This window comes from Ctenocephalides felis, unplaced genomic scaffold (assembly GCF_003426905.1).
Source record: "Ctenocephalides felis isolate EL2017-DRISC unplaced genomic scaffold, ASM342690v1 CF-g0.4_SCAFFOLD_01604, whole genome shotgun sequence".
Lineage (NCBI taxonomy): Eukaryota > Metazoa > Arthropoda > Insecta > Siphonaptera > Pulicidae > Ctenocephalides > Ctenocephalides felis.
Window position 1 is genome coordinate 5499606 of NW_020537758.1, and position 10923 is coordinate 5510528.

Sequence of the window (10923 nt, forward strand, 5' to 3'; positions counted from 1 at the left end):
ACTGAAAATGTTTGCATTTCGCGACGTTTTGAAGGTTTCTGAACATTTTACTGGCATACCTCAGAAACTAAATGGATGCGTGTGTGTATGTGTGGATACAATTTTTCGACCCCCTTTTCGGGTGCACGGATCGACCGATTTGAATGGTTTAAAAACATTCGATTCCTGTTAATAGGGAGATGTGCTGATTAGTTTTTGGCAAAGGCAGGTCCAGCCGTTACGGAGATATGGAGCAAAGAGTGCAGAAAATAGAAATCGAGTTTTTGAGAGAACGGATCATCTGATTTGCATGATCCAAAAAACATTCAGTTCCTAATGACGGGGAAAAGTGGTTGTTAGTTTTTGGTAAAGGCAGGCCCAGCAGTTTCGGAGATACAAGGCTATATGTTGAAAAAATGGCAGTTTTTGAGAGAACTAAGCGTCCGATTTAAATGATTCAAAAAACTTTCTGCTTGTTTCAACAAAATAATTGCTTTTGGAGAAAAAATTTGTTTCAAAAAATATTTTTGTAATTTTGGATTAAAAAATTCAAAAAATTACCCAGGCTAAGCACAGTCTTAGCGCCACTCTGGTGCAAATGTTTACCCGAGTGCGTTTAGATTTATATAATGGAGCACTTTTCCAATTTTGTGAAAACTATTGAAAAATGTGATAATGCCGCCAAGCCAAGCACAGTATAAGTGCAAACGTCGCACGGAATTATTTGCAAATGCGTTTAGACTTTGACTATACGGAGCACTTTTTCAACTTTGTTAAATTAGCCAACATTTTTTTTTAAATTGAATTCGAAATGAAATGACGATTGTTCAAGTTCTGGAGATAAATTGATTTATGATTTATGATTTACATTTGATTTGCTCAGATATAACAAGATGGCAAAAATAATAGAAGTTACAGTATTTGTAATAATATATTTGAAAACGTTTAAAAATTCTCGAATATTTTATTACGTTACGAGAAGTTCCAGCAATTTTCCTTAAGGCACGATGCCATGCCCTACTAGTTTCATTTTTATTTTAGGGTTACTGGAACGACATCCCGTCGACGAATAAAATTTTCGACAAAGATGGCTATTTGAAAACTGGCGATTTTGGATATTTTGACCATTGGGGATATATTTATATCGATAAATGCAACGAGGACGTGTTCAAATACAAGGAACAACTTGTAAGATTTTATTTATATATATATATATATATATATATATACAGGGCCGGTCTTGCCTTGAATGCAATGCATGCAACAAATGCGGGCGCACGCCTTAGGGGGCGCCAAAACGAGGTTCGGAAATGAAATTTATAATATATTATTTATATATATTTTTTCAAATATAAAATCTAGAATACTTAACAGATTTTAATAAACAGTCCAACTTAACTATGAGACACAAAAGGCATATTCAATTTACAATGTGATAAAATATCAATAGAAACAATTAACCAAATAATAACTCTGCAAATTTGTGAATTATTGTTCTGCTTATTGTTTAATGTATTTATTAATTTTTTTCTTCGTTTGAAGTTAGCGTGGAATCGAAAAAGAATTTATTTAGTATTCAATCCCGTAAGAGCAAACCTACGAAAGTTTAAATTAATTATTGGGCGTTATTGCTGAAAAAAGGCGAGCTGATTTAGTTGAAATGGAACTTGTTAAAGAAATATATACTAATTATAATAAAGAAAATGGAAAATGAGAAGTCAGTGTTTAGAAAATGGCTTGCTTATTCATTATTAGAATTAAATTGTAACTTTTGTTTTTGTTGCAAATGTTTCACATCTGATGAACTTTGAACGTTGAAGACATGTGTGGTTAGGTTTATGAACCAAATATGAAAAATGGAAGCAAAATGTACTTAGGAACAAAAATCTTTAAGCTTTTTTTATACATAATTTAATTATTTACTATGCAGCAATAATACGTATACAAATATAAATTAAAGAAATATGTAATTTCTCTGCATCTTTTACTAAATTTTGGACAATACTTTAAAAATAAGTTAAAAGTTTAACTTTAAAACAACAATTTGATACTCTCAATCTGATGGGAAAGTAAAGCTGAATACAATTCGGCCCTTACGATACCAATAAGGAGAAGTTTACGATGCAATTTTGGATATTGTAAATAGTAAAAAAATAAATTAAAATAAAATTTAATTTAAAACTTGAAATACAAGTGTTATGTTTAAAAATCAAAGACTAGTTTTTTTTTGCTCTTTTGGCGTGATTTGCTCTATAGAATAAATCGCGTAATGAATAAGTTAAATGTTTCAAAGCCTAAATATTAATATTATCCATACGTTAAAAAATATTTGATTATGATCAACCCGCGAATCGTCTCGATTTTCTAAATAAATTTAAAATCAATGTATTCTATGCGCTCATAGATTATATCTAATTTTTTGTGTACTAAATACAGAATAATTAAAAATTTATTAATTATTATTAATATATAATTAATTTTAATGAAAAACTGTTAAAACAGTTAAAATTATAGGGGGGGGGGGGCGCTAGAACAAATCTTGCATGCGGGCGCTGAGGACCCCAGGATCGGCCCTGTATATATATATATATATATATATATATATATATAATAATCCTTCTAGTTTACCCACGATGAACTCGAGAGAGTTCTTCTAGAACACGAAGCAGTAAAGCGCTGCTGCGTGGTCGCAGCAAGAGACGAGGACAAAGGGCATGTTCCTTTCGCCTTCCTATCCCTTCATAGTGCTTATAGGAAACTCGATGGCTTCAGGGATTTTATGGAGGCCAAACTTACTATATACATGAACGGTAATAAAAATATTATAATTTATATATATATATATATATATATATACAGTAGAATCCGCTTAGTATGACATCGAAGGGACGCCGAAATCTCGTCATACTAACCGGTCGTCATTATAAGCGTACTGAAGAAAAACTTTTTAATATGCAAATATATTACATGTTTGAGTAATTCAAAAGAAAAGCCTATACAAACGTTTTAATTAAAAATAAAAATGACACATCAAAATTTAATATAAAATAAAATTGACATAGGGTAGGGCGGGGCACAACGGTCCAATTCGACTTACGGTAATTATACTGTCTAAACCCAATGAACAACACATAACATACATCAAAGAAGCATCTATCGAACTATGTTCAGAAAAACTTACATACATACGTACATAATTCCTAATTATATAAATATTATATTTTTTACTATTTTTTAAACATTTATCTGACCCATTTTACTTCACATACGGGGTAAAATGGAACAACCAGGGGGCGAACAGATGCAATTTCTTCTATTAAATTTTAAAGGCATTTTACGCTACATTATTGAACCAATGCAAAATATTAATTCTGTGAATACATTTGTTACAAAGACAACACAGTATATTACATTGATCTGCTATTGGTCAGAAATATTCAACAGAAGAGCCGGAATAACAATTTATTTAATTAATCTCTTGTAAAATTGTTTTTTTTTTTTAAACTTTACTATTTTATTGCTTACACCTTTGCCAAAGTAAAGATTCTGCTGGTCCTTTTTATCCCACTCACGTGCTGCTTATCTTGTGATAACAAAGTCATAAGAATAAAGGTGATGGCTGGTTATGAATTTCTACATTTTTTGCCCTCTACTATCAAATATAATTGTTAAAAAAAAATCTAATTTTATTTGTTTACGAGATATCCGTGGTGGGCCATTAATAATTGGCCTACCCTAACCATAAACACACAAATGTGTTTTTTTAATGTAAGTAATCAGTAATTTTTGATTGATTTCTTTGCATAATTTTATTGTAAAAACAGTCCCTGGTGCTATTGTGCACAAAAGACATAGCAATTGCTTTCGTAGACTTGGCCACATCATGTAAAATCATGTCGGTCATTATAATTGGACATATTTTTTGCAAAAAATGGGTCATTATAAGTGACATGTCAATGTAAGCCGTGTCAATATATCCGACTAGACAGCTGTTTTTTTAAGGAATTTTATATGGAAACCAAATTCCTAGTGCGATTACGTTGTATTAAGCGGTTGTCAATATATCCGGCGTCATACTAATCGGATTCTACTGTATATATATATATATATATATATATATATATAGGGCGACCAGTTCAGCCCTGCTTAATGTACGTCCCTGTTATAAACAGGGTACCGTTACTCGGTGCCCTATAAATACTCCTCACAGAACCCTCAAGGGCCATTCGTTTGCCATTTTCTGGGCCCAAGAGGTGCAAAGAACCGAAGACTAGTTCAAAGTGACATTTTGCCTTAAGGCAAATTGCATTTTTTTGTTCACGTTTTCGGGCGCACGGATCAACCGACTTTAATGGTTTGAAAAACATTCGATGCCTATTGATAGGGAGATGTGCTGATTAGTTTTTGGCCAGATGTGCTGATTAGTTTCGGATTATCATCAGCCTTTACGGAGATACGAAGCAAAGAGTGCAGATAATTTAAATCGAGATAATTTTGAGAGAACGGAGTATATTCGATTTGAATGATCTAAAAAACATTCAATTTGTAATGATGGGGAGAAGTGGTAATTAACTTTTAGCAAAGGCAGGTCCAGCCGTTTCGGAGATAAAGAGCTAAATGTGCAAAAAAATGCAGTTTTAGAGAGAACTAAGCGTCCGATTTAAATGATTCAAAGAACTTTCTGCTTGTTTTAACAAAATAATTGATTTTGGAAGAAAAAAAATCATTTTGTATATCGAAAATAATTCAGATTTTAATTTTAATTTTGACTATAGATCTAATATACTTTAAACAAATAATTTCAACTTTGCATTACAGTTTATATAATTCTTATAAATGTAAATAAACAAAGTTACAGTATTTATAATAATCTATTTAAAGACATTCAATATTTCTCGAACATTTCGTTACGGTACGGAAAGTACCAGCAATTTGCCTTAAGGCACGATGCCATACACCACTAGTTATTATATTTTTTTCAGAATGTATGGCAGATTATAAAGAGCTAGTAGGAGGAATCCATATCCAAGGAAAATTGCCACTGACTTCTACAGGTGATATTGATGTTAAACAATTGGCGATACAGGCTGGAAAAATGTACAGGAGACAACAATTGGTATGTCGAATTTTTTATTTATTATATATATATATGTATATATATATATATATATATATATATATATATATATATATATTATAATTTATATAATAATAATTTATATAATTTCGTGTCATATTGGTCGCAATACTCCCCCAAAATTAACTTGATTGTATTTTTATATCCCTGAGTGTTAAGAGTGGCTCACCCTTAAGATTTTTTTTTATTTTTTTAACCAATTTCTTTTATTTTGGTTTTCTTTAGTAATTGGTAACTAAAGAACACATGTAACCCTTATTTTGTAATGGTAATTTTTGTAATAGTCATTTTAGTAGTATTTTCTAGAAATACTTCCTATCAGTTAAATTTAAATTCCAATCGTCAAAAAAAGACCAAAAATGACTTGGATTGGATAATATCATGTTTTCTATTGAAAATGTATAAAACTTCCAGTTTGATTGTATTCCAGTTTGATTGTAAATATAGACAAACTAATGGGGTTTATTGTTTTTATAATACCTCATTGTATAAAGCATTTAAACAACACATCCTTATACACTTAAAGTATTAATATTTTTGATTCTCTAGAAATTGTTTAGAATATACCTTATTTAGCAAAACAACGTTTGCCGGGTCAGCTAGTATATACACACACATATATATATTTATATATATGTGTGTGTGTAGTTAAAAAATGGGTTTCAATTTTCATAATCTTTTTTCCTCAGACGTTATAAGTTTGTTTATTAAAATCAATTTTTAATCAATTTAAATTTCGCCGTTCTGAGTTTAATGCGACCTCAAATTAAGGTCAAAATTAAGTGCACATAAAATTAATTTTATCTTTCCAGATCGTTTCACAGACTTTGTAAAAGAGTACTTATTCATAAAAACGTATAAGATAGTTATCAACATTTTTTCTTAAAATAATTATGCAAGCTATTATGTATGTAACTAGGTGTGAGTGGCATATTGCCTTAGGGCAAATTGCAAGAACTTCCTGATATATATACATATATATATATATATATATATATATATATATATTATATACATATATATATATATAAGTATATATGTATATATCATGTACTTATATATAAGTAATGGACTAGGCGTTAAATTGTTGAGTCATTAAGATTAGTGTCTGTAAATAGTTTTTAGAAAAACGTCACTCATCGATACTTAAAAACATAAATAGTTTTGAATTAACTAACAATTAACATCTTACCTCGTATCAAATATTTGACCTTTACAATTACTTTGAACGTTTACTTTTTGATAACACATAAAACTAAATATTATAAACATATTGTTACGGTTTATTTATTAATTAAACGTAAATTAACATATCCTCACAATCATCACATTTAAAGTTATTGTAAACGAAACGTCAAATCAAATAAAAAATGGCGGACATTAACACCAACTTCACAAATATAAGTTTTAAATATTACCGATCACTTTAAAAATATTATTATTTTTAATTTAGTTATATTTAGATTGTTTACACATATGTTCTTATATTAATTATTTATATTATATTAATATATTATATATAAATATTTGCTTGCAAAAATATGCAGAATGTTGGTACCCCTGCAAGCACAACTGTGAAGAATGCGTTAAACCGAATTGACATTAGAATCAAAATGTCGGATGTGATTAAATTGTCGCAGTTAAATTTAATATTTAATATTTAATAATAATGATAATATGTTTGTGGACCTATATATTTTTGTCTTATTGTTATAATTATTAATTCATAGTATTGTATTTAATATTTTTGTTTTTGTTGTGAATATAAACACAAATGCGGCTTATTGCAAAGTGAGTGTAGTTTTGAAGAATTGTTTCGATGTCTAAGCTAAAGGTAGGAATTTTATAAAATTTACTTTAAATTCATTAATTTAATAGCTTCATTGACTTTAATCTTAAAACATTGTGCCTGTTAGAAACTAAGTATAAGAATTATGTTGTAAAAGCTGTCTGATTCGTATATATATATATATATGTATTCGACTTAATTGCTAATAATTGATATTTAGTAACACCTGAATTTGGGAATAATTTTAAAATTTTGACATGATTCAATATTCTAAACTTTCATGTTTCTATTAAATTAAACTTCTTTTTGTTGGCCTATAATATTTCAGTTAGTATCAACCATGAAATATATTGTTCAACAAAGTTTCATCAATTTTTTTTCTTTCAACACTTTCAACAATTAATTACAAAAAAATGGCGCTACCAATCTTGAGCAAAAACTAGCTAGAGCGATTCCCAACCGATATCTTTCAAAGAATTTTTTGAATCTACTTAAGTTTTGGCTAAAATTAAATAAATCTAATCATCAAGGTCTATAACCTTTGTGTTTATCTATATAGAACTCAATGTAATAAAAAGTTTAAAGTAGAGGGAAAAAGATGTATAACCAGCTATAACCTTGATTCTCATGACCCTGCTATCAAAAGATAAACTTTAATCTTCGAAAATCTATAATAAAAATATTTTCTTCTGTTGGTAGATTTTTAGCATTAGTTAAAAATGTAATTGTTTTATAAAATACCTTTAGAATTGAAATAAGACATTAAACCTGTTCCAAGTTACCCCGCCAGCATTCAAACAACACATCCTTATGCACTTAAAGTATTAATATTAATGATTCTCTAGAAATTGATTAGCATATATCCTACTTAGCAAAATAACGTTTGCCGGGTCAGCTAGTAAATATAATATTACTTATGAAAATAAAACATTTTTATTTATTTAGTATTTTTTATTTAATATAGTACATATATAATTTCTTAAAAAATATAAATCTATAATGAGATTTTAACAAAATTATTTTATATAAACACAGCAAACTATCTCTACAAATATATATATATATATATATATATATATATATATATATATATATATATATATATTTATACATTTATAAATTTCTGTCAACATATATACATATCACATCGATATTATTTTAATCTTTATTAACAACTAAACTTATTCTTTTATATAAATTTTTGCAAAGCTTTTAGCTCTATCTTAAAAATCTAAAATTTTAGATTTTTTGCAAATGTTATGGAATTATTTATTTTATATTTTGAACAATTTCGGATTTCCAATAAGTACCTAATAGATATTATGGGATAAAATATTTATTTACATTTAATATAATGCACTTTATAATATTTTTATAAGATCTGTTGATATATTTATTTATATTTATTGAATTATATTCAATTGAAAATAAAAATAGAAAATGTTACATGAGATCTTATTAAAACGCTGTTTATATATATATATATATATATATATAAACTATAAATATATTCATATTTATATTTATATTTACAATATTTCAAAACGAAGTGGAATTTCCTTATATATTTCTCTGAATTTCACAGAAAATAGTAGATATTCATAGCTTTATCTATTTTATATATACTTGTAATTATTATAGGCCTATGAAAAATATAATTTTTATATATATCACACAAGAAATTCCACTTCAGAACACATTCGCCTCCTAATATGGCATTTAGTACATACATTTCTATGGCAAGATTTATTGCAAAAATCTTTTTTTTTAATATAAATTTTATAATATATACATTTTTATAATATAAATTTTTATATATACACAATAGAATCGTTTGAGCGATCTCAGCGCCTTTATCAAAGATTCAAACCACTTTTGATTCAAAACTACGGTTATCATTAACCCATAGCTAAATATTTTTCACATTCTAAAGCTTTTTATGGGTATACCGAGTTGTTGTAGGGCGTTATGATGTTAGACAATGTTGTAGATTATTTAATTTTAAACAAATTTGCAGAATATTTTGTGCAAAACGGACGTAGGGTTTAAAAGTTACAAGATATTTTATAAATAAACGCGCTGGCTTGAATAGTGCGGGCGCTGGTAGGTTTTGAACTAACATTTTTTTGAAATCATGGACACAAAAATTAAAAAATTGTTCTGAGTGATAGGGAATAATTTATGAACCTTTATTAACCACCAGTGATCAGTAGAATGCAATTTTAGTGAATGCATAATTTTTTTCCCCAATGGTACAAATGTGGATCCAAGTTGCCCAAAAGACGTCCTGAAGTACTATTTTGTTCAAAAAAAAAATCCCCGGTGCCAATAATCACCCTGCATAAGTCCTTTACCATGTGGAGTGCGGCAAGGCAGCCCTCACGCTTCAAGTAAACAAGGAGCATCTCCTTTCTCCTGCTGCTCGTGCAAAATCTCAGCCCATTGTTTCAAGGTTGTCGCACAGGTTAAGTCAAATGAGTCAACCTCAACCTGGCCATAAAAACAAGTTCCTCAAAGGACTGCTCGAAGGAACAACGTTTGGAGGCGTGTAGGAGCAACCTGGAGGCTCCAAAAGACGACGAATTAACAGCCGAGGAATGATGACGGACGTGTCGTGTTACCTTGACGGTCACTCGAGCCGAATCGAAGGCGTCAACGTGTTGAACACCTGTTACACGACCTCTGACAACTGGAAAAAGACACATTAGATGGTAAATTGGAACAAAAGATGGCCAAGTCGATTCTTACCTGTATCGCTGGTGCAAAAGGCTTGCATAAGTTCTGCTTTGGTGCAAGGTTTACACTGCTCCCAATTGTCCGACTCCAAAAGCTGAAAAAGTACCAAAAACCAGGTCAAAATTGTTCTTTACCATGATGGTCTATATATCTATCACCATTTACCTGTATGTCGTAGTCGATGACAGCTTGCGGACGCCACTGCGTTAAATCTCGACTCGGTGCAGCAACTGCATCGGCTTCAACATAAATAGCAGCAATTCCATTTTTGGATCTGAAGCAACGTACAGAACTTGCACCACCGTCTTCACCAGAGTACAAAGACACCAGGGATCTTGGCCCTTCCAAAAACAACCTGGATGATAAAAGACACATTAGTTACTAATGGTTAGTACCTGACCAAGTTGGTGTAGGGATTAATTAATCAATTTTAGGGCCTCTCTTATTTCTCATATATATTAATGATTTACCTCATTGTACAAATCTTTGTGATTTTATTCTTTTTGCGGATGATACCAGCGTTATCATCAAGGCCAAATCTCTTAATGAATTACAACATAAATTAAGCGTGGTTATGTCAGAAATAACGAAATGGTTTTGTGAAAATAATCTAGTCCTCAATAATGATAAGACCCAAATCATATCTTTTTGTACAAAAAATCGTTTATCGAATAATATTACTTTTTAACCATCAATAATTCAGCATATAATTTTTCGCAAGTATCAAACTTTCTTGGTACCCATATTAATAATAATTTAAAGTGGTCTGATCACATCTCTATGTCACTATCACCAACTTTATCTAGAACATGTTTCGTGTTGCGCACCCTAAAACCAAAACTTGGTTTAAATTGCTTACTTTCAGTTTATTATAGCAACTTTTATTTTCACGTTTCATACGGCATTCAATTCTGGGGTTTTTCATCCGAACTAATTAAGGGGGTATTCTACTGTAGAATTTTGAAAAAATCGAAAAATTTTTTTTTTCATATTTTCAAAGTTTAGTTATTCAAAAATATGTCATTAAAAGGATTTTTCAAAATTACTATTTTTTCCTGAGTTATATCCGTTTTAGTGACGTGGCCTCGGTTCGGGTCCGACCGAGTCTCAAAACTTTGAACGCGTTTTTCTCGAAACTACTTTTTTCGAGCTGGCAGTAAGGATATCTCGAGTTCTAATGAACCGATTTACTTTAAATTTGGAGAGGATCTTCTCTATACATCGCTTTATCGTATGGACCTTTTCCAAAACTATAACTTTTCATTTAGTATTTTTAAAAAAT

The 10923-nt window shown here is 29.6% G+C and overlaps 1 pseudogene; it reads right to left on the reverse strand.

Annotated features, from left to right (window-relative positions):
• Positions 1-9232: 9232 nt before the first annotated feature.
• LOC113372921 overlaps positions 9233-10923 on the reverse strand; it is an 18610-nt pseudogene continuing 16919 nt past the window's right edge.